At 44.5% G+C, this 25,904-nt stretch overlaps 1 pseudogene; it reads left to right on the top strand.

Annotated features, from left to right (window-relative positions):
• The first annotated feature begins 17,069 nt into the window (after positions 1-17,069).
• LOC148518913 (uncharacterized) overlaps positions 17,070-25,904 on the top strand; it is a 35,994-nt pseudogene continuing 27,159 nt past the window's right edge.

Genomic DNA, 25,904 nt, shown 5'->3' with positions numbered 1-25,904 from the left:
TACAGGAGGAACTGCATAAGGGGCACTACTGGGGGCACTAATACTGGGGGCACTGCATAAGGGGCACTATGGGCACTACTACTGGGGACACTGCATAAGGTGAACTACGGGCACTGCATAAGGGGCACTAGTACTGGGGGGACTGCTTAAGGGACACTAATACTGGGGCACTGCTTAAGGGGCACTAATACTAGGGCACTGCGTAAGGAGCACTACTGGGGCACTGCATATGGGGCACTACTGGGGGCACCTGCAAAAGAGGCACTACTACTGGGGCACTGCATAAGGGACATTACTACTGGGGGCACTGCATAAGGGGCACTACTACTGGGGCACTGCATAAGGGGCACTACTACAGGGTAACTACTACTGTGGGCATTATGTTTATAAGGGGCACTACTGTGTGTCGTATTGTGAACAAGAGACACTACTATGTGGTGTAATGTGAATCAGAAGTACTATGGCCCTGATTCAGAGGTGGACGCTCTGATAGAGCGCTCGCTCTGAATCAGGGCCGGTCTTTTTTTTTTTTAGAACGGCCTCCTGGCCACTCGCATAGCTGTGGGTGACCACCCACAGCTATAGCGAGCGGCCAGGAAGATGGTCACGATGGTCAAGACCATCGCGACCATCAGGCTTGCGACAAGACCCTTGTGGTAGGGTCTTGTTGCCGCAAGCCCCAGAGAGCTTTCGGCTCAAACAGAGCCGAAAGCTCTCCCACTGACATCACTTGTGATGTCAGTGGGGCCGCCCCCAGACGGTAGGCATTCTAATGGGAATGCCTCTGTCTGGGCAGCCACCCCCCCGGTCCACCCACCAAAGTGGGCGTGCTGTCACTCAACATCGACAGCACACCCCGTTTGGTACGAGACCCGGAGTGGAAGATTGCCCGTCGCTATCCGGGTCTCGCGCATGTGCACGACGGAGCTGGGTCCGTCGTGTGCATGCACTCTGGGCCACTATCGACCTGGTTGCGAGTGCTCAGCACTTGCGACCGGGTCTGAATCAGGCCCTATGTGCGGTGTAATTTAAATAAGATTGTGCTACTGTGTGGCGTAATTTAAATTGAGGATACTACAGTATGTGTGATTTCGGCAGGACAGACACCTGAATTGTGCCAGAGAATAACACAAATGACATAAATTTCAATAACTTTAGAACCAGTTATCTTGGGTGGGATACCAGTGATTATCATACATACTGTACATTGTTAGTTCAGGTTGCAAGATAAACAAAATTTCACACACTTGTAATTAGAGATGAGCGGGTCTTCTTCTCTGAGAACCGGACCCACCCAAAAATTCATGTTCCGAGGCGAGATCCGAGTCTGGCTTGGGTTTTCCCACCTGACTCGGATGCAAAAATGAGGCAAAACGCATCATCCTCCCGCCTTCGGATTCTCGCGGGGTTTGGATTATATAAAGGTCCCCGCGATCATTAGCCACTTTCACTCTAGCTGTGGAGAGAGAAGCTAGCAGATGTAGTCAGTCACTCAGTGTATGTGTCCAGTCGGGGTCTTGGGCTGAAGGCAGCTGCTGTGTTGTCCATAAAGGGGCTTAGGCTGCAGTATATAAAGAGGGGCTTCCTTCAGTGGGTGCTGCAGCTGCTGTGTCATTTGTCCTGTCAATTAACTGTGGCTGCTGCTGTCTTGTTGTCCTGTCCATCAGGGCTAGGGCTGCAGTCCATAAAGGGGTGCTGTGTTCTCCAGGGGGGGGGGTGCTCTGTCAATTAGGGGTGCTCTTCCCCAGTGTAAAAAACAATAAAAGTACTTTATTTTGTGTGTGTGTGTGTGTGCGTTAGCAACTTAGCTGTGCTATTATTGTTCGGTGACACTGCCGCTGTTTATCGTCCACGTATTTGTGACTCTGCAGGTGGTCTGTCCGCACTCAGCAGGGGTGCTTTGTTCATAAAGAAGGGGTGCTGTCTGTGTTGTTCATCAAGGGGCTGTTTCCTCATTCAGTGGTGCTCTTCCCCTGTATCAAAAAAAAGAAAAGTGCTTTTTGTGTGTGTGTGTGTTAGCAACCTAGCTGCACTATTATTGTTTGGTGACACTGCCGGCCACACCGCAGTTTATTGTCCATGTATTGTGACACTATTATTCTTATTCATAAAAAATATTGTGACACTGTAAGTGGTAGCACATTGTGTTATTCTTTTCTTATAAAAAATATTATGACACTACAGAAAGTGGTATCGCAGTGTTTTACCCATAAAAAATCTTGTGACACTGTATGTGCTAGCGCAGTGTGTTATTCTTTTCTTATTCATAAAAAATATTGTGAAACTGTAAGTGGTAGCGCAGTGTGTTATTCTTATTCATAAATAATCTTGTAACACTAAGTGGCAGCACAGTGTGTTATTCTTATTCATAAATAATCTTGTGACACTGTAAGTGGCAGTGCAATGTGTTATTCTTTTCTTATTCATACATAATCTTGTAACACTACAGTAAGTGGCAATGCAGTGTGTTATTCATTTGTTATTCATAAATAATCTTGTGACACTGTAGGTCATTGATATCGCAGTGTAATATTTAAAATTGGTACATACTCACATGTGTGCTGTACCCCACTTCATTCGTGTTTGTTTATATGGAGAATGATCAGTTGATAGGAGAGCAGGAACCACATACTAGTGCTGGAGCTCCTGCCAGTGCCACCAGTCATGACGATACTAGTCCATCTACATCATCTACTAAAGCCGATGCCCAAGGGCATACACGGCTTAAGTCAGGGCATCTAAAATCAAGAACCAATCTTTTACAGTGGTAAAGAAAAAAACATCAGAGGGAAAGTTAGCTGCAGAAAGACAAAATTAGCAATATACCTTTCACCATATCAAGTGGCAAGGAAAGGCTAAGGCCTTTATTTATGACTGGTGGTTCTGTCTCTTATAATGATGTAAGCACAAGTGACATGCTGACATAAAAATTGAGGATGAAAGTGCACCATGATGTTTTGTGTAGCTGACGCTAATAAGGATGTTGTTGATGAGGATGTTGTTTGTGTAAATCAGGCACCAGTGGAAGAAACAGGTATTGCCCTTGATAAGGAAAATCCCACTGTCATGCCTGGGCACAAGAATAAAAAATCCACTTCTTATGTGTGGAATTATTTCTACCCAAATCCACACAATAATTGTCAAGTCATCTGTACCCTTTGTAAAGCCAGAGTAAGTAGAGGTAGGAACCTTAACCATCTAGGAATCTCCTCCCTATTATGTCATCTGCAGCGCATGCATCCAAAAAGTTTTTGTGTTTTGTGTTGACTCACCTGCATCACCAGTGGATATTTTTGGAAAGTTTTGTTTTTTCTTGTCAGATGCACTTGCTGGAGAAACTGAAGGAGAAGGCATCGCTGCATCTTGTGCCACTTGAGCTGACAATTTGCTTACCAACATTGTGGTTAAGTGGACAGTAGGTACTATACCACGGCATTTTGAAGGCCACTAATTAAGTTTTTTTTTAATGTCCCTGTACAGGTTGGGAATTGCTTTTCTAGTGAAGTGTAATCTTGATGGGATTTGGTAGCAGGGACATAGGACCTCAATTAACTGTTTAAAACCCACTGCATTATTGATGGTTATTGGACACACATCTAATACCAGCATAGATGTTATGGCATCAGTGATCCGCTATGCAACTGGGCGACTGCTGTCATACTTGCTCCACCTTGCAAAGGATTGTTTAACAGTCAAGTGTTTTTTAAAGTACTACTAATAGTCTTCCTGATCACCTTCTGGGATGAAAATCCACTCCCAGCAGCAGCAGCAGCAGCAGCATAGTGCTCATGGATTCTTCTGGGGCAAGGACTGATGTGAATGATTTCAATCATTTTTGTAAATGCCCCACCTTCTCCCCTCCCCTCCTCCCTCATAAATTTGCTTTGGAATCAAAAAATTCAATCAAACTTACTACTAATCAAATCTTCCTTTCCCTGCTTTCAACTACATACATACTCCAACTCACTTAGGCCTCTTGAATAATAAAAACATGTGTTTCCTGATGTACCATGTTGGAAGTTGAACTGCCACTGCTGCTGCAATCTTTGACATGCGGTTGCTGAATGCCAAAAATGTCCAGAAATGTTTATGACCACAGACAGCATCTCCTGCATACCCTTTTAATTAAAAAAAAATATATTCTGAACCATCAAGTTAATTTTGTGGGCAAAACATGGGACATATTGTTCACCCATGCTCCCCTCCTCCCTTATAAATTTGCTTCGGAATCAAAAAATGTAATTAAATTTACTACCAATCAAACCTTCCTGTCCCTGCCTTCAACTACATACATACTCCAACTCCCTTAGGCCTCATGATTAATGAAAACATATGTTTCCTTATGTGCCATGTTGGAAGTTGAACTGCCACGTGTTTGCGCCACCCACTGCTGTCGCTTAGCTTAGTCAGCCAGCTAGCTTGGTGCATTTTTTGGGCCTTAACCAGATGAAAACAATATTGTGAGCTGTGAGGTGGTCAAAATTGACTGTAAATGAGTGGAAATTAATGTTATTGAGGTTAATAATACTGTAGGAACAAAAAAAGCCAAAATTATGTGATTTTAGCAGTTTTTATAACTTTTTAAAAACAAATACAGATCCAAAACCAAAAAATGCAAGGGGCGGTATTGCAAAACCAAATCCAGATCCAAAACATGAATCGAAACAGATCCAAAACCAAAACCAAATACAGGAGTCGGTGCACATCCCTACTTGTAATGTATAAAAAAATTAATAGAAAACCTTAATACTTAGCTTACGTAAATAGAAAAAATATACACCCAAACTTTGTGGTTCCGATTTGAACTAAGTCCTGGCTTAGATGACTTTGAGGTTCCAAGTAGAATCGTTAATGGCTCATATGACTTTGGGGTTCCGAGTACAACTGAGTCCTGTCTCAGATGACTTTAGGATTCCAAGTAGAACCGAGTCCTGGTTCAGATGACTTTGGGGTTCCGAGTAGAACCAAGTCCTGACTCTAAAAACTGGATCTTGTATATTTTGGGTTTTATTTAAGTCCCTTCCTCATGATTTCAGGTGCTGTGAGGTGGTCAAAATGTTAATGTTGATGTTAATAATACTATAGAAATGAAAACAGGTCTCAGTTACATGACTTTAGCTGTTTTTATTACATTTTTATAGGATTTTAAACCAAACCCAAAACAAACCAAAGTACTTGAGTTTGACAAAACCAAGACACGAGGGTGGTTTAGAACCAAAACACAGGAGTCTGCATACGTCTCCACTATCCTCACCTATTTTGCAAACAGAAGGAACCTTTCTGTACCAATGTGAAAGATAAATATTTCACCATAAAATAGATTAAACTAAATAGGAATAAGTTAAAGTGTAAAAACAATAGGTATTATAAGTGTGTGAAGATATTGGTTGGGTTTTTTCCACCTTATTCAGATCTCACCTCCAGTACAAATCTTGTTTGAGAAGCTATCTTATAGCACTAAGCAGAGAGCAGGACTAAAGCTACAACAGATCCCTTCTCATTTCTACTCAAAAGAATACTACAATTAAAAGGCAAATATTAGCACTGTAACCACTAGATCTATTAATAAGGAAAAATCCACTTTTCCTGCTGTCAAATAACTAAATAATTTGCTATTTTTTTCTGGATTATTTGTATTATTTAGGGGCCTATTAATCAAATGATAAATGGCCCGGTAACCATGCAGAAACGCATATTTAAGTTAGTGGGCCATTTATCATGAAAGGTCCGATAGGACCCCCTTGGTATTCAGCAAGCTCCGAAAACTGAAAGTTTTCAGAGTTTGCTTCCAAGAACAAGCGCCATCTTCAGACAGTGCATGGTCTCATAGCCCTGCTTCTTCCTATGGGAAGGAACCCTCCACCGCCTCCTCACTACCTCCCCGGCGGCTTTGTGCATGTGTGACCCGAGGTCACGCATGCGTAGCCGGGATGATGGGGAGCAGGTAAGTAATGCAGCTACATCTGTAGCTCTGATACTAACCGAGGGGACAGCTGCTTTTCGGAGCAGTTTTCCCCTCACCAGAGCAATGATGTCATTGCTCAAATGTGTCACGTTTCCCCCGCTGCGATTTGGATACTTAAGTATCCCTTGCAGCGAGTTGAATGCTTCATCATTGAAGGCCATACGGCCTTCGATGATGAATAGGCCCCTTAATTACAACTTTGGGCAGATGCAAACAGACAGTGGGATAATACATTTATATACAGTATAACCCTTCTCTTTACTTAAATTTCTCTGTGTTTTGACATTTTAAAGTCTTTAATTTACAAACAATAGATTGAGGCCAATTAAGTATAATTTAATATTTAATAGAACTCTGCTGCTTAACAATTAAATATAGTGTGTATAACTTCTCTGTTGTTTAACAATGGTGGTAATGGTAAAAAATGTAATGGGAATGACTGGAAATAAATTTTATTGATATTAATAATACCATAGGAACAAAAACAGGTCCAAATGACATATTTATGGATGTATTCATCCATTTTAAAGAAATCTAAAACCAAAACATTTAAGGGTGGTTTTGCCAAAACCAAAAACCAAAACACGATGAAGATTTAGAAACAAACCCAAAACACAAGGTCCGCACACATCTCTAGTTATAACCAGGTTCTCCATAGGTGCTAATTAGGAGACTATTGTCTCTCACCATGTCACCCTTACACAGTAGTCAGTAAGGACAAATTGGCCCCTGCACATGCTCAGTAGTGAGCTCGTTGACCATCTTGGGACAGGGCATGAAGCCACCTGGAGAAACAAGAAGACTGGAGTCTGCACAGTAGTGCACTCCTCTTTCAACAAAATTAAGTTCAGAGACCCATAGGGCATAAGTTGCACTAGGCATAAGTTGCACTAGGTATAATGCAGTTAATATCCAGATGATTGGGATGCTGACTGCTGAAATCCCGGCTCCGGAATCCCAATCACCGAGAGAACACGGGCATCGGAATCCCAACAAGACTGGAGATGCCAACGTCGGAATCCCAGCAGCCGGCATCCCGATCATAAGGAGACCTGGGCAAGGTAAGTATTAGCCAGGGGGTTATGTTTAGATTCCTCGGGGGGACTTAGGGTTAGGCTGTGGGAGGGTGGAGATTAGAGTTAGGCTCCAGTGAGGGAGGGGTAGGTTGAGGCACCACCGGGGGAGGTTAGGGCTAGGCGCTAAGGGGGGAGGGTTAGGCACTAAGGGGGGAGGGTTAGGTTTAGGTACTTACAGGGAGGGTTAGGGTGCGGGGTAGGGAGGGTTGGTATTAGGATACCAAAAAAGAGGGCTAGGGTTAGGGGGTAAATAGGACAGGGTAACAGTACTCACCATTCCCCTGTCAGGATTCCAACCATCGGGATCTTGCTGTCACTGTACTGATAGTCGGCATCTCCTCAGTCTGTATTTCATACTGATTCAGTATAAATAACTAATGCATAGGGAACCTACAGTAATTGATTCTGGGGCAAAAGGGTTGGGACCCGCACTAGAAAAAAACAATCTAAGTTGACCAATCGAAAAAAGTGGTTGGCACTATATAGTCAATATGAAAAATATTACAATAGGGTATATTATTTCATTATGCGTAAAAGACCAACTTAATAAGATTCAAAGCAATAGCAGTGGTTGCTTCCTAATTCTTAGTTGGTGGTGCTCCCCTGAGTCAGAACAGTATCAATAAGGAGAAGGAAGAGAAAAGAAGACTCTTTGTTGGAGGCACTTTTAAAGTAGTAGGAATAGATTAAAACTTAACTTTGATTTTTTTTAGGTTTTAGAATATAAGGGGGAAGAGGTTATTTTTCAACCTCCAATAATATTTAAATACAACCAATAATTACAAACAAACATAGAAATCAATATAGTTTGCTGCCAATTTTTGTTACAGGCAAAAGGCGATTGTTGTAAGTGGTTAGATTCAAAACTTTATATATATACATATCTATTATTGATCATTCAAAAAACATCCCTTGTTATTGAAAATAATGCCGGAAAAACCTTCCCTCTACTTTTGAAAAAATGTCAGATAAACATACAGTAACTACATAGATTCTAGTATACTTGAAGGAGTATTTTGTCAGATGGTTTATCCTGCATACATACTGTTATTGGAGATATCATTGTATCCATTTAGTACCAATATCTTGCAACATGTTGCAATGCAATTGCTCAAGAGCTAGCAGAGAGACAATTGTTATTCATGTAGCAAGGAAAAAACAAACAGAAAAACAAATCCATACAGTTTTTTCACTCAGTGCATAGACCCAGACACTAAGCTGCTCTCTCTCGCAGCCATCATGGGGCGGATATGCAAATGCATCAGTAACATCAGTAAATTCAGTAACATCGAGAGCCATCGGAGCTGCTCGCAGCCCTTAAGGTAGACCCTACCCCGCCGCAAGCACTGCGATCACTGTAGGCTGATAGGCTGAAATACAACCATGTGAAGTTACAATGATACTGACATGCTAATTATGCACGCCCAAACAACGGCGCTTTGATGCTCAGACACGACTGCATTCGCACATCCACTCCCCCGTTTTCCCGGACTTTCCCCTGTTACCACCCACAAACGGCACTATCTGTCACTCAAAGGAGTGGCCCATCTGCGGGCTTCAAGCGAGCACTTCCCCATTGCACAGATTGGTTCGCGCATGCATATTTTGCCACGAACCCAGCTTAGCGTCCGGGTCTGAATCAGCCCCAAAGTCCTGCTGAAAGAAATATATTACATGAAATTAATCAGCAGTAGAGATATATTTGGGTCTCAAAACTGGTAATGCAGAGTGCATTGTAGTAACCACATTTATTAGGTATATACTAATTGCTTACGGCGGAACTTCACCCTGCTTAGTGAGCAGGAGGGTCAATATTTTTTACCCTTATTAATGTGCTGTAAAAAATACACATCAAGCATAATTGACACAGATTTGGTTTAATAGCGATTTGACTCACTGTAAGGAATGCACCGATTAATCCTTTAGTAGGTTGACAGAATCCAGGCAGGTGAATCCCCTTTCACTTCTGCTTTCTGATCACCATACATATAGTAGAGGGTGCTAAATGAGAGAGTGGAGAGGCCCTGACTGGGGTGAAAGATAGTTGGAAATGCACTTCTGCTGTTGTGACAGTAACCACCCATCTGTGCTGGTGTCAGATGACAGTGCAGCACTAGACGGGTGAGGTCCTGATGAGAGAGCATGAACAACGGGGTGTCTAGGAGCATGTGCAATGGTCTGTATACAGGTATTGCAGTACTGTTTCAATAGCAAAGGATAAGGCAAAAGATAGATAGATGGTAGATTACATTACCGTCTCCCTGCATTGGTATTTGCTTCAGCGGTCATATTCCAATGGAGATGGCTGCATCCTTGTTTGCTCGAGTGATGATGATCGTTTGGCCTATAGGGCTTGTTGACATCATGATTTGTCATGACATGTTCTGTAGGGTCCTCCCTTTAGAAAAAAAAAAAACAATTGTCCTAGTGCAGATTCAAAATGTGTACATTAAGCATGTTTGCATCCTCCTCTGCATACGTCCTATGCTGCATGAGTGGCCAAGCGCAAGATGCAGCTGTGTGAAGCAGGTCATATATAGTATTTCTGAAGGAAGACAGCTCATAGTAGCTAGACCACAGTGGATTTATAGTTTTACATTCCCATACAGGATGTTGTGTATGAGTAGGGTGCTGCTGTGTGTTACATTTGTGGGAGGCAGTATTTATTGAGTACAGCACTTAACACAAACAATAATTCCTATAGGGGTCAATTGAATTAGTTGCAAATCCCTCACTGGTGCAAGTCAGTGCGGTAACAGCCACGCATTACGGCAGCCTGAATTTGCTGATAAACTGCTTGAAGCCCCACAGGACTGCGAGCAAAAATGAGTGATTTCAGGCTGAGAGCAGGTCACGAGGGTGCAAGATGCAGTGCCATTGCTGACATTTAATGCCGTGGCAGTGGCAACTGGTACCCTTCGCAGAGAATTGGATTGATCCCTATGAGTGATGTAGGCTTGCATTGTAAGAAAATGCTTTACTTTTAAGAAAAGATATATGGATACTTAAGAGCCTTTACATGGCTGTAGAAGCCTGGCTTTAGAAGCTCAATATAGAAGTGTGAAATTAAAACTGCAATTTAAACATAATTGTGCCGGTATACCACCGTTATTAGTTTTTATCTTCTGCTGACATCGATTGTGAAGTGACCTTGTTTCTTTCCATCCTGCAAGTAAATCCATACCAGGCATTGCTGCAACTTTATCTTCCTGTCTGCAAAAATCTATTGATTACTGGGTAAATCCATACCAGGCATTGCTGCAACTTTATCTTCCTGTCTGCAAAAATCTATTGATTACTGGGTAAATCCATACCAGGCATTGCTGCAACTTTATCTTCCTGTCTGCAAAAATCTATTGATTACTGGGTAAATCCATACCAGGCATTGCTGCAACTTTATCTTCCTGTCTGCAAAAATCTATTGATTACTAGGTAAATCCATACCAGGCATTGCTGCAACTTTATCAAGCATATGTTTTTTTTTGTTGTTGTTGTGTTTTTTGTCTTAGGTTGTAGCTGTATAGATCCAGATTTTAGCTCTGTGGTATTTCTTGTTTGTTTGTTTAATTAAATTTATTGCTACCCATCCAGTCGGTGGGGATTGGGGGTTGTTTTAGTGATTGCATACACATGCTAGGTCTCATTACTTAAGAGCCTTTACATGGCTGTAGAAGCTCAATATAGAAGTGCGAAATTAAAAGTGCAATTTAAACATAATTGTGCCGTTATACAGCCATTAAACCGAAGTCAAACAGAAGGATAACATGCAAACTTCACCAGAAATCTGAACAACATTTGGACAAAGTAACATCATGAAATGAGACCTCAAAATACTACTTATTCAATACAAACACCGGATGTCAGCATTGCCAGGACATTATTCACTGTATTCTGCTTGCTCATTGTAAGAACTTAACATTATACTTGTTAAACTTTGTCCTAGCTCTGTGATTACACATACCTCAAAGCCCACTGTATTCTGTACCAATTTCCGTTTTCTTCTTAGAAATAATGTCTTGTTACCTAAGTCCTATGCCCTGCCACATGTAATCTAGCTTCTAACAGTCTTTCACATTCATTTTCTCCACCTATTAAATCTCCTCTTTTACTCCCCTCAATAATAAACTTTTGTTATTGTGCAGACCACTTTTCTCCATTGTATTCTCAGGTGATTTTCTGCAAATCTCCTGCACTGTCACTCACATTCATACTTTATTCCTTCTTCCAGTTTTCCTCCCCCTAACCACCTCTGCCACACCATGACCATGTTTTCTTCCACCCTCACTCAGTGTCTACCTAATCCTCTGCTTTTCGCCTTTCCTCCACCTTTATCCTTTTCCCCTTGCCTCCTTCACCTTCTCCTTCCCTTATCTCCCCTCCTCTGTCTGCCTTCCTCCCTCTCCTCTCCTACTACTACACTTGCATTCTCTTCTAGCCCACCATGGTTCTACTACCCCACTGCTAATCCCTCCTCCAACCCTCCTCTCCATGCCACCTCATCCCATCTCCATGCACATCTTGTTAAGCCCCCTCCCTACTCACCACCTAAAGGTTCCCTTCCCAGCATTGGTGACCGCACAATCTCTCCACTCTATTCATCTCGGTCCCCAAAATCAATCTCACATACTCGTTACAGTAATCCTGAAAATCTCATTCACATCTCTCCCACAAACTCTGGGCCTAATTCAGACCCGCTCGCGAGCTCTGAGCGCTCGCAAGCGGGTCGATGTTGGCCAAGTGCGCATGCGCACGAGGGAGATGGCTCCATCGTGCGCATGCGCGAGACCCGGATAGCGATGGCCAAGCCGTCGCTATGGGTCTCGCTACAAAGGGGGCCTGCTGTCGATGGTGAGTGACAGCACGCCCCCTTTGGTGGGCATGCCGAAGGCGTGGCTGCCCAGACAGAGTGATGTCAGTGGGAGTGCTTTCGGCTCTGATAGAGCCGAAAGCTCTCCAGGGCTTGCGGCAACAAGACCCTACCACAAGGGTCTCATCGTAAGCCCGATGGTCACGATGGTCTTGACCATCGCGACCATCTTTTTGGCCACTCACTATAGCTGTGGGTGGTCACCCACAGCTATACGAGCGGCCAGGAGGCCGCTCTAAAAACTAAGAGGGATGGCCCTGATTCAGAGCGAGCGCTCTGTCAGTGCATCTGGCTCTGAATCAGGGCCTCTGTCACTTTATTCTGTGCACTCTGGAATGCCAGATCAGTCTGTAATAAACTGGTTCCCACCCATGACCTTTTCATCTCCAACAACTTGCATCTCCTAGCCATTACTGAAACCAGGATTTCACCTTCTGACACCACTTCTGCTGCAGCTCTCTCCTCTGGGGGCCTCACCTTCTTTCACACCCCTCAGCCTGGGGGTCGCCATGGTGGTGGTGTTGGCGTCCTTCTATCCCCTGGTTACACCTACCAACTTATACCTCCTGAACCATCCCTTACATTCTCCACATTTGAAGTTCATACTATACATCTTTTCCAACCAGTACACCTGTGAGTAGCTATCATTTACCGTCCCCCTGGCTCTCCCTCCAAATTCCTTGACAACTTTGCTTCCTGGCTCCCTCACTTTCTCTCCTCAGACCTTCCCTCCATTATCTTAGGTGACTTCAATATTCCAATTGATATCCCCACTGAACTCTCTGCTTCCAAACTCCTTACCCTCACATCCTCATTTGGTGTCTCCAAATGGACCTCCTCACCCTCCCATGTGAGTGGGCATTCGCTTGATCTGGTCTTTACTCACCATTGTGATATTTCTGATTATTCCAATTCCCCATTCCCCCTCTCTGACCATCACCTTCTCTCTTTTAACTTATCCCTCTCTCCTTCTACCTCCCAAGGCCACTATCACTAGGCGTAACATTGAGGCTATCGACACCGTATCCTTTTCTTCCCTACTTGACTCGCTTCTCTCTCCTTTGCTCTCTCTCTCTCCTGCCCTGAACAAGCTTCTTCCCTAAACAATACCTCTATTACTTCTGCTCTGGACTCTGTTGCTCCGGCGATCACTACTCACCCTCGCAGATCCACGCTTCAACTCTGGCATTCCAAATGCACCAGATATCTGCAAAAGTGTTCCCGAACTGCCGAGCGACAGTGGAGAAGGTCATGCTCTAAGGCAGATTTTCTCCATTTCAAATTTATGCTCTCATCCTACAGTGCTGCCCTTTCCCTCTCTAAACAGTCATACTTCAAGCACCTCATCTCCTCCCAGTCCTCAAATCCGCAGCGTCTCTTCACCACCCTGCACTCCCTCCTCTGCCCACCCCCTCCTCGCCTTCCCTCCTTGCTCTCTGAACTTGACTTTGCTTCCTACTTCACATCTAAAATTGACTACATATGTCAGGATATCATATCCCACCAGTTCCCCAGCACTACACCTCCTCCTTTCCCGGGTCATCCCCTTCCATTTTACCTACACTAACATCCTTCTCCCCTGTATCTGGAGAGGAAGTCATGGCCCTTATCCAGTCCTCCCCCCTTCCACCTCCCCCCTTGACCCTATCCCTTCACATCTCCTACACTACCGCTCTCCCTGTGCCTGTTCCCATCTTGCCCACCTCCTCAATCTGGCACTGTCCCTTCTGCATTCAAACATGCCCTTGTCTCCCCCATTCTTAAAAAACCTACTCTTGATCCTAACACTCTCGCCAACTACCGACCCATGTCTCTCCTCCCTTTTGCATCCAAACTCCTTGAGCGTATTGTTTACAACTGCCTTACCAGCTTTCTTTCCTCCCACTCCCTCCTTGACCCTTTTCAGTCTGGCTTCCATTCTCTCCACTCCACAGAAACTGCCCTCACTAAAGTCAGCAACGACCTCCTTGCTGCCAAATCCAAAGGCCACTACTCTCTACTCACTCTCCTTGACCTTTCTGCTGCTTTTGACACTGTTGACCACTCTCTCCTGCTGCAAATCCTACACTCCCTTGGTCTACGTGACACTGCCCTCTCCTGGCTATCCTCCTACCTCTCTGATCGATCCTTCTCTGTCTCCTCTCATTGCCTATCTCCCCCCCCCACATCCTCTCACAGTAGGTGTTCCCCAAGGTTCTGTTCTTGGACCACTCCTTTTCTCCATCTATACATCCTCTCTAGGTGAACTCATCAGCTCTTTTGACCTCCATTATCATCTCTATGCTGATGACACTCAGTTCTACCTTTTCTCCCCTGACCTCTCTCCTCACTCGTATGTCCAACTGTCTTTCTGCTATATCTTCCTGGATGTCCCAGAGATTTCTTAAACTTAATATGTCTAAGACTGAGATGATCATCTTCCCACCCTCCCACATAACCTCACCTCCCACTATTTCTTTATCAATTGATGGCACAACTATCTCCTCTAGCCCCAAAGTGCGCTGTCTTGGAGTTATCCTGGACTCCTCCCTCTCCATTAAACCACATATCCAGAACCTCTCACAGTCCTGTCATTTCCATCTTAAAAATATTTCCAGGATCAGACCCTTTCTCACCCAGGATGCTAATAAAGAGCTTAATACACTCACTGGTCATCTCAAGATTGGATTACTGTAACCTTCTCCTATCTGGCCTCCCCAAATCCCATCTCTCTCCTCTACAGTCTATCCTTAATGCTGCTGCAGAGCTTATCTTCCTCTCCAAATGCTCTACATCTGCCTCCCCTCTCATACAAGCCCTCCACTGGCTCCCCTTCCCCTTCAGAACCCAATTCAAGGTTCTCACACTCGATTACAAAGCCCTCACACACTCCTCTCCCATTTACATCTCTGACCTCATCTCCCTTCACTTTCCTGTTCGCCCTCTTCATTCAACAAATGCACACTGCCTCTCATGCCAACTTATTACTTCCTCCCACTCCCGCCTCCAAGACTTTGCCCGTGCTGCTCCCCACCTCTGGAACTCTCTCCCTCTCCCCATCAGATTCTCCACCTCTCTACAATCCTTCAAACAGGCTCTCAAGACCCACTACTTCATTAATGCTTTCCAGCTCTCATCCTAACTTGCTACTACATGCTCCCTCCTCCGTCTTCCCCATCTGTATCATGCCTATCTGTCTGCCCCTCCCCTTGAGAATGTAAGCTCTTGCGAGCAGGGCCCTCTACCCTCTTGTGCTTCTCCTTATTTCATGTTCATCTACTTCTTACTGTTGCTTATGTGGGTGTTATGGCCACCTATGTATCAATGTATATTATCCATGTCCTTGTCCTTCATTGTATTGTATTTTACTGTAAGTCACTTTTTGGTTATGTACCTTGTAAGGCGCTGCAAAACACTTGTGGCGCCATATAGATAAACGATAATAATAATAATAATAATAATACTGTCAAGTGCTGACATTTGTGATGTACAGTGATTTACATGAGGTTCCATTTTATCTTTTCTGAGGGCTCTGTAACGATTTCTAAGATGAGATTCTTTTGCCATCTAGTGGAAATTCAACAGATGACCATTGTATACCTGTAACAATGCATTGTAATGGTGCGTACACACTAGACAATATTTTAAATGATAATGCCGATAACAACACATCATTACGACAAATTTGTTTTATCGTCTAGTATGTACGCACTATATCGCTAGCGACGCACGCTCCCACGGGTCATTAGCGAGGTCCTCTGTCATCTGTACTTGCAGCTCAATTTTATAATTCTCATTAACAACTAGGTATATGTCATCCAGTGTGTATGCTATGAACGACGAACTACATGGACGTCATCACAGCCACTCCCTGGACACTACCACTTTCTGGACCGAAGACGCTGATCACAGACTTGATAACGGAGCTGCTACCTCGCTGCATCATTCAGCAAATATTGGTAGGTACAGTGCTGCCTATCCACCTAATCTATCACCCCACACCACCACTGCCCACCAATGTATTCTGCATGCCATCCCTATCACCCCACTCCACCACTGCCCACCTACCAATCTATTTTGCATGCCACCCCTATCGCCCCACACCAACACTCCCCACCAATGTAGTCTGCATGCCACCCTTATCATCCCACACCACCACTGCCCACCAATGTATTCTGCATGCCACCCCTATCATCCCACACCACTACTGCCCACCAATGTATTCTGTCCAAAATGTTCATTCGTTTAGAAGTGTTACCACATGATGTCCGTAATTAATTACATTTTGCCTTGTACAGGTTGAGTCTCTCATATCCAAATATTCTGAAATACGGAATATTTTTAGCATGACTGAGATAATGAAACCTTTGATTTTTGATGGTTCAATGTACACAAACTTTGTCTAAGGCACAAATTATTACAAATATAGTATAAATGACCTATAGGCTGTGTGTATAAGGTGTATATGAAATGAAACATAAATGAATTTCATGTATGTACACAAACTTTGTTTGAGCCACAAAATTATTGAAAATATTGTATAAAATTACCTGCAGGCTGTGTGTATAAGGTGTATATAACACATAAATACATTCTGTGTTTAGATTTGGGACCTATTCCGAAGATATTTCAATATGGTATACAAATATTCCAAAATACGGAATATTCCGATATCCAAAATATCCCTGGTCCCGAGCATTTTGGATATGGGAGACTCAACTTGTATTTTACAGGTTGTTTTTGCCGTTGTCCAAGACAAGGTTGACCCTTAGGTAAGTTTTGATATTTAATGCACCAGCTTTTAAACTTAATCAAAGTTGACTACTTAATTAATTCAATAATTCAAACTATACATTAAAACATTAAAGTCTAATTACATCCTAACAAAAACACAAACAATTTAACATACTTTTTATTTTTTTAATTATTTTTTTTAAAAGGCCCTCTTTGGTTGGAGGCTGTACCATATATGTAACATGGTCACCCCCTTACTGTGGGTAGCCATATTAATCAAATTTCCAAATCAGTACATGCATGATGGCTCCTGCACCATCAATTTCTCAAAGAATAGTTCCAGTGCTATGGGCCACGCACAACACAACTTGAAACGTTAGGTATATGGTTGCTATGTAGCGTCGCCTACCTCTATATTTATAGTTTTTTATTTTATCTGTTCACAGATATGGCTGAGAGAAATCGGCAATTCTGGACTGGCTTCCTAGAACTATATCAGTCCAACGCGTGCCTCTGGAGAGTTGAGTCCAAAGATTATTCTAAAAAAAATAAAACAGGCATTTGTACAAATGGTCAACTACAGTAAAAGGCAAAACAGTGACGCAGACGTGGCCTGGGTGAAGAAGATACAGAATCTGAGAACCGTGTTAATCAAATAACATCAAAAATATAAGGATTCCCTACATTCTGGAGCAGGGGGAGGTGAGCTCTATAAACTATCCTTATGGTATTATAATCATCTAATGTTCACCGTTGGGCAGGAGCCAAAACGACCACCAGAGTGCACATTGGACCCATATTGTGGAGAGGAGTTTGAGGAGGAGGAAACAGAAAGTCTTCATTTGGTAGGTAGAGACATAGGGCCTGATTCAGAGCCGCTCGCACGATGTGTATGCAAATTGCGTAGGCAGGGCTCCCGCACAACAGTGCATTAGCATGCCCCCTATTTCTTAGAGAGCGATCACATAATGTATGCAAACACCCACCAGCCTGTTTAAGACTCCCACTTGTGCACGTCATGTCCAGGAAGTGTATGCAACCATCGGTACATCGGATGCGATCGCAGCGCTTGAGGTTGACCATTCCCTGCCGCAAGCACTGCGAGCACTTCAGTGTAATAACAAGCCAGGTGACGTGTACTATGATGCTGTCTTTTAATTATGCACACCTCTAAAACGCCGCTGAGATGCTAAGGCACGCCTGCGTTTGCACCTCCACTCCCCCATTTTTAATGGCCAGCCCCTGTTACCACCCACAAATGGCTTCCCCTGTCACTCACTCTGCTGGGCTGTCTATGCGCAGCGAGCGAATGCATTGTGATCTTTCGCTAAGGTATGCACATGCACACTGCGATGCATAGGCACAATGGATACACACTACATACCATCGGCAGCAGCGAGAGTATGCATCTTAACGAGTGGGTCTGAATGAGCTCCATAGTGTATACACACCATGTACAATGTTCAGTTTTATTTAGAATATTTCAATTTAATTTGAGTACTTTATTTTATGCTGTCTTCCTGCCAGGGCACTGGCCCCACTCCATTAAAATAGGTCAGGTACTCCTACCTGGCCTGTTTTGCGCGTACAGTGGCCGCTTGAGGAACCCCTGCTCCAGCAACAGAAGTCCACCAATCTATGGGCCTGAGGGCCTGATTCAGACCTGCTCGCAAGCGGGTCGATGGTGGCCCAGTGCGCACGCGCGGCGTGTGTACTGCGCGTGCGAGAGCCCCAGAGCGAGCACAAAAAGCGCTCGCTCCTGGACTAACTACAAAAGGGGCGGCTGTCGATGTTGATCGACAGCTCGCCCTATTTTGTAGGTGTGGCGGAGGGGTGGCTTCGCAAACGGAGGCGTTCCCATGCGAACGCCTTCCGTTTGTGGGCAGCCCCACTGACATCACCAGTGATGTCAGTGAGAGAGCTTCCGGCTCTGTTTGAGCCAGAAGCTCTCTGGTGCTTGCGGCCACGAGACCCTACCACAAGGGTCTCATCGCAAGCCCGACCATCATCATGGCCGCTCGCAATAGCTGTGGGTGGTAACCCACAGCTATGCGAGCGGCCAAGAGGCCGCAAGTAAAAAAACCTGTGCCCGCCCTGATTCAGAGCGAGCGCTCGCTTTTTGCGAGCGCCTCTGAATCAGGCCCTGAGTCAGCATGGATCGCTATTCTGCTTATACGCACACAATGCAGTTGCTAATATCAGCGGTGACATGTAAATGATTGCATTCGCATTGCGATAACCGCCCACTTCCCCTTACTCACATCCGTATACTTGGCTAACATAGCGAAACAATCGGTAACATCGAGTAACATCGGATCCATATGCATAGTTAAGGCAGGTCAGACCTCACTCAGGAATTGTTTACTTTAGCGGATGTAATGAGGCCTCAGGCTGCGTATGGTATTGCAGTGGATAATTAATGCACGCCCCTGAAACGGCGGGTGAATGCACTGGCTCGCCTGTGTTCCGGCAACCACCCCCCCGTCACCTCCCACAAATGGCACTTCCTGTCAATTACTCTGCCATGGGTCTGCAAAGCCGCTGCGATTGCAGTCCTGGTCATAGTGGCTAGTTCACAGACGCGCATGCATATGCATGCCAGAACAAAACAATTGGCCAACTGCATGCATAAAAGCAACTGCGTTCCTTGCTGAATCAGGCCCTATTTCCTCGGTGTAGTATGACAAATCTGGCACAGCTGTACTTCTTGCGCTTTGCTGTATGCTTTTCCTCCGTGTTAAAGTAAGCAGGGCACAGCATGCAAAAACAACCCACTCTGTCTTGTCCACACGTAGGTTGATGGCTGTGTGGAATATCCTGAAGCGATTGTTCAGGATGCCAAACGCCTTCTCCACTATACGACGTGTCCTAGAAAGCTGATAGTTGAAGATACGCTTCTCCTTGTTCAGCCCCATATGCGCAAATGGCTTGTGCTCATGCAGTGCAAAGGCCTCATCTGCAATGAATACAAAATTTAGCCCGTACTTGCTTTCCTCAGCAGTTGGTAACTTTAGGGTTTTTGAGATGAGCCTTTCATAAAAAAGCGTCTCCCTGAAGGACCCCCCATCAGAGGCACCTCCTTTCTTGCCAACGTCTACAAATATAAATTCATAGCTAGCACTGACGGTGGCCATCATGACAATGCTGAAGAATCCCTTATAATTATAATATAAGGATCCTCAGTTGGCAGGTAGGGTTATCCTCACATGTTTGCCATCAATGGCTCCCCCGCACAGTTAGGGAAGTTCCACCGTGATTTGAACTCCTCAGCAATGCTTTTCCATTCCTCCACATTTGAAGGGAACTAGAATGAAATAAAAAACAAAATTAAATACATGAACCTTAACTCACTTTATTATTTTACAGACATCTACACCTGACCTGGATCTAGACACTGCCACCAATAACCCAACAGAAGTCGAGGAAAGTAAGGTGGAAATATGTACACCCCAGCCACCTGCCAAAAGCAAACAGCACTGCAATGGCATCAACTGAAATTTTTTTAAAACATGGAGGAGGTTGCTCAGAAACCACCTGACAAATATGACATTTTTTGGTCACAAATGAGAGTAATGGACCCAAAACAATGCCTGCACTTCCAACTTCTGGTATACGATGCTATGGTACGTGGTCTCAGTTGCAAATTATCTGAGCATTAAGTCATAGTGTCACAAGAGGCAAGACACCACCCCCCACTACACCAACCTATCACTCCAGTATTGTTCTATTGTTCCAAACCCTCAGCAGCCAGCTATCTATCCAGTCACCACAATCAGTGCTTCCACACCACCAACCCAACAGCACCCACCACCATATTCCACCCACTCTACAAGTGGAATGATGAAGACAACAGTTTTAGCATTTTTAATTTTATTTCACAAAGTTTTTATGCTGTGTTTTATAAAAAAATTTTTTACAATTAAGTGTTTGCATCAATGCAATTTTTACACTTGTTTGTGTACGATTTAATAAAAAAAAATCTAAAGAAAACTAGTATTGCATTTTTAATTGCACAGTGGGCAGCACCATATTAATGGACATCAGTGTTGGGTGAAACACACTGGTATACACACATTGGTGACAGCAGTAATATTGCGGGGGCAAACATTGGTGGACTGCAGCATACACACATTGGTGGCACAGGGCCGAATTAAGGTCTGTGGGGGCCCCTGGGCAACAAACATGTGGGGGCCCCTATTAAATATGGGCGCAATGTGGACTGTGGGACTGATTCAGAGCCGCTCGTAAGCGGCCGCTCGTTCGCCCCAAGCGAAAACGGGGAGTGGAGATCCGAACGCAGGCGTGCCAAATGGTCAAAACGGGCATTTTAAGGGTGTGCATAATTAACAAAGCAGCGTCATCGACCACGTCACTTGGTTGTCTCTTAGCCTGAACTGTTCGCATGATTGCGGTAGGAAAATCCAACCACAAGCACTGCGAGCAGTTCATACGCCTTTCGATGTACTCGATTAATCAAATAAATAGCAGAGATGACATAGGATGCGAGCGGCCAGGGGGCGTCTTTACAAAATAGCGAGGGCATATTTAGTTCGCTCGCTCAGAGAGGCGTCAACAGACCACAAAGAGCGAGCGCTCAATTTAAATAGCCGGACCCTTTTTCTAAACGAGCGAGCGCAAATACCGTCCGGCTCTGAATCAGGCCCTGTATCGCTTGTAAGCGTTACAAACAGTGAGAAGGTAAGCTCAGTGCTGTTTGTTAAATACTGAAAGCAGGACATAAGCCCTTTAGCGGGTGGTAAAAAGGGGTTATGTCTCATTGTGAAATTGGGACCATGGGCTCCACATGAAAAAAAAAACACAGACACACACACGAAAAACTAAACACACAATATACACCCACAGGAAAAAAAAACACCTATAGGCACCCACAAGAAATATTACTCAGCAGTTGCACAATCTTATCCACATTACACCGCACATACTGTAGGGCCTGTTTCAACAAGGAACTCACAGGAGAGAACGCACACACTCGGACAATGTTTTTGCATTGCACATGCGCGTACTAGTCAGTGCGATTGGGTTAGGGTACGCAGACTACATGCAGTGTGTACGCAGACCCCTCCGATATTGATTGACAGGTAATGCCGTTTGTGGGTGGTGACGGGGGGTGGTCAGGCGAATGCAGGCGTTATAACGCTGTCATAGGGGCATGCATAAGTAAGGCAGTGCAGCGGCATATGCAGCCATACCGTAAGAGGTACACAGGAAGTGGACAAAATCCTGCGGCAAGTCAGGTCAACCACTATTATGCTAATGGGACCGCTGGTTCTCGATGTTTACACTATCTTGTGTGCTGATTAGGGTGTGAGTAAAGGGAGATGGGCAACATAGTATGGGACAGGGCATCTGCATCTTGTGCTACGGTCTCCATGTGTATGCATTGATTAGAATATTCTCGCAGCGAATGGGGGCGTGCGTCTGCATCCATGCGTACCTTGCTGAATCAGGCCCATAGTGCCCAGTGGCATTCATCCCAAATGCCCAGAGCCACGTTATAATTTGGTGCTCCCCCCTAAAAAAAGGTAAAATAAATAGGGTTAATGTGGGCCGGAATGGGGCGGAACTGCGTTCCGTCACTTCTATTTGGAGACGGGACCAGTTCCGCCTCCTCCAACTGACCTTAGCCCGGCACCGCAGGGATGCTCCATTTGCCGGGCGCCTGCTGAGATTTGTTACCAGCGGGTGCCTGGCTCCCTCCCCGCAGCGCCAGCCGGAGGCTGGAGATCACATCTGAGCTCTGGCTTCCTGGTCCCGCAGTGCACTATGGGAGAGAAGTCATGGCGTCTCTACCATAGTTCCAAGGAGCAGTCAGCCGGACAGACACGAGAGTAAGGCTTAAGGTAAGTATTATTTTTCTTTTTTTGTGTAAGCAACTTCCATATTGGGGGCATAACTTCAGGAGGCACTACTACTGGGGGCAATTACTAGGGGGCACTACTACTGTGGGCATTTACTCGTGGGCATTACTATTGGGGGCACTACTACTGGGGGCATTTACTTGGGGGCACTACTACTTGGGGTATTTACTTGGGGGCATTACTATTGGGGCACTACTACTGGGGCATTAATACAGGGGGCACTACTACAGGAGGAATTACTACTGGGGGCATTACTAGAGGGGGCATCAATCCTGAGGGCACTGCATAAGGGGCACCACTACTGGGGGCGCTGAATAAGGGGCACTGCATAAGAGGAATTACCACTATGGGCACTGCATAAGGGGCACTACCACTGCTGGAGTAACTGCATAAGGAGCACCACTACTGGGGGTACCGCATAATGGGCACTACCACTACTGGGGGAACTGCACAAGGGGCACTACCACTACTGTGGACACTGAATAAAGGGAGTTCCACCACTTCTCTAGGACCACTTTAAGCACTGTGCATGTCTATCTATTTATCTATCTATTTATCTACTGTATCTATCTATAATCTATCTATCTACAGTATCTCTCTAATATCTATCTCTCTCATATCTAACTATCTCATATCTATCTATAATCTAATCTAACTATCTCATATCTATCTATCTATCCATCTATCAATCTAAGTATCTCATATCTATCTATCTATCTATCTATCTATCTATCTATCTGAAGGGGCCTTTCCATTAGCAGATGTATTTCTGAGCGATGAAAGACAAAAGATATCCCTTGAAAATTCCAGTGGCTGTGCTGAACGATATCTGTCATGTACATGACAGATTTTTGCAAACAACGAGCGATGAACGATATCGCATGACATCATTCTGTAGCTGCTGCTAATGTCTTTCATCGTTTACCGCATATAAACTGCACGATATTGCTAATATTGTACTGCTATATGCGATAATTGACCAACATGTTGGAGAGATGATAGATGCGAATTATTGGCCGTGGGAGTGTGCATCTGTCATCGATCAGGGCCAATCCATTAGCAGATATAATGAACAATTGAACGATATATCGTTCAATCATTCATTTTATCTGCTAATGGATAGGCCTCTATCTATCTGTCTATTTATCTATTTATCTCTCTAATATCTATCTATCTATCTATCTATCTATCTATCTATCTATCTCATATCTAACTATCTCATATCTATCTATCTATCTATCTATCTAACTATCTATCTATCTATCTAACTATCTCATATCTATCTATCTATCTATCTATCTCATATCTATCTATCTATCTATCTATCTCATATCTATCTATCTCATATCTTTCTATCTATCTCATAGTATATGGTTACGGTAGCTTCTCAGGTGCCAGGAAGAGGTGCCATATATTGGGCGGCTGTGACAGTACACTCCGGGTACATATTTACAGTCCTAAGTGGGATGAATATATTGTGGGCAATGGAGGAAGTGCCTCTTCAGTGCTGGCACCCGGTGGCAGGTGCCTCCATTGTCTCCCATAGTTCTGCCCCTGATAGTGCCCCTGATACACAGGAGTGCCCCTTTTACACAATGCCCACAGTAGTGCCCCTTGTACACACTTAATGGCCACAGCATTAGTGCCTCTTATACAATGCCCACAGGAGTTGTGCCCCTTATGTAATGCCCCCAGTAGTAGTGCCCTTTATGCAGTAGGGATCTGTGCTGACCACCGTGTTTTGTTTTTGGATCTGTTTCTCCTTCATGTTCTGGATCTGGATCTGGTTTTGAAAAACCACCCTTGCATGTTTTGGTTTTGGGTCTGGATGTTTTTGTTCCTACAGTATTATTAACCTTAATAACATTTATTCCCAGTCATTTGCAGTCAATTTTGACCACCTCACAGCTCACAATATTGATGGGCTTTTTCATACCATGGGCAACAACTGTTGCCTGACTTACACAAACGACATCCTCGGCATCAACATGCTCATCATCAACATCCTCATCATCCTTAGCGGCAACTACTGAAATATCCTCCTCATCCTCCATGTGCAATTCCACAGAAGCATCCTCGATGACTACTTCAGCAATATGTTGACTGCCCTTCCCCACATTTACAGAGGGCACGCAAATGTTGGAAGGAGGATCCTCAAGTACACTATTTGATAGGTCTGGTTCGCATATGGCAACTGCGGACACACTTACACTCTCATCAGGGATTTGTGATTTTGATTTCTTGGAGCACACAGTTAGTTCTTTCGGAGCTGTCTTACTCGTCTTCTTCTTAACAACTTTCATGTTATTTATAGTACCACCACTACTACAACAAGCAGAAGGGCTGTCATCACTAGCACCACCAGTCATAGATAAAGGCCAAGGCCTTATCCTTTCCTTGCCACTTTGTGTAGTGAATAGCATATTGCCAATTTTTTGTTTATCTAAAGCCAAATTGGTTTTAGATTTTTTTTTCTTTATTAAAGTAAAAGAAGTTGCTTTTCCATGTCCATGGCCTGACTTCAGCCCTGGGGCATCGGCCTTCATAGAGGACGAGGATGAGGATGTTGGCGGCCTTACATCATCATGACTGCTGCCGGCAGCTACAACATGTGGTTCTTGATCTCCTGTCATGTGACTGCCCTCCATATTCACTGCGGTCTTGCAGCAGAGTCACCAAGCATGCAGCAATAGTGTTGCCAAGGTGCGGCTAACGCACATGCACACACAGGAAAAAAATACACTTTTTATTATGGTTTTTTTTGTCCAGAACTTAGGGCCCGGAACACCCCTGACCGAGGCAACAGCTATTTTACGACACAGGCAACACTAGGTTGCTGTCTGAATAAGTGCGGCTAATGCACACGCATACACACAAAAAAAATACACATTATTATATATATATTTTTTTTTTGTCCAGAAATTGGGGCTCGGAGCACCCCTGACCGAGGCAGCAGCTATTGATGACAAAGGCAGCATGCTACCAGCCCAGATGGACACAGCAGACAGCACCAGCCCAGATGGACACAGCAGACAGCACCAGCCCAGATGGACACAGCAGACAGCACCAGCCCAGATGGACACAGCAGACAGCACCAGCTCAGATGGACACAGCAGACAGCACCAGCCCAGATGGACACAGCAGACAGCACCAGCCCAGATGGACACAGCAGACAGCACCAGCCCTACACTACCCACCATCCCTGTCCACAGCCGGAGTGAAATGGCGCTGACGCGGGAGCGGGGCTTAAGGTAAGTATTGTGGGTTTTTATTTCATATAAGCTGCTTCACTACAGGGGGCACTGCTACAGGGGGCATTCTTACAGGGGGAACTACTACAGCAATAACATTTAGGGGGCATTAATTGGTGGGCAGAAGCATATACCATTGGTGGGCAGTAAATA

This window comes from Taudactylus pleione, unplaced genomic scaffold, assembly GCF_031769625.1.
Source record: "Taudactylus pleione unplaced genomic scaffold, aTauple2 ptg000198l, whole genome shotgun sequence".
NCBI classification, from domain to species: domain Eukaryota; kingdom Metazoa; phylum Chordata; class Amphibia; order Anura; family Myobatrachidae; genus Taudactylus; species Taudactylus pleione.
The sequence above is the reverse complement of the archived record's forward strand: the minus strand, read 5'-3'. Positions and strand labels throughout refer to the sequence as shown.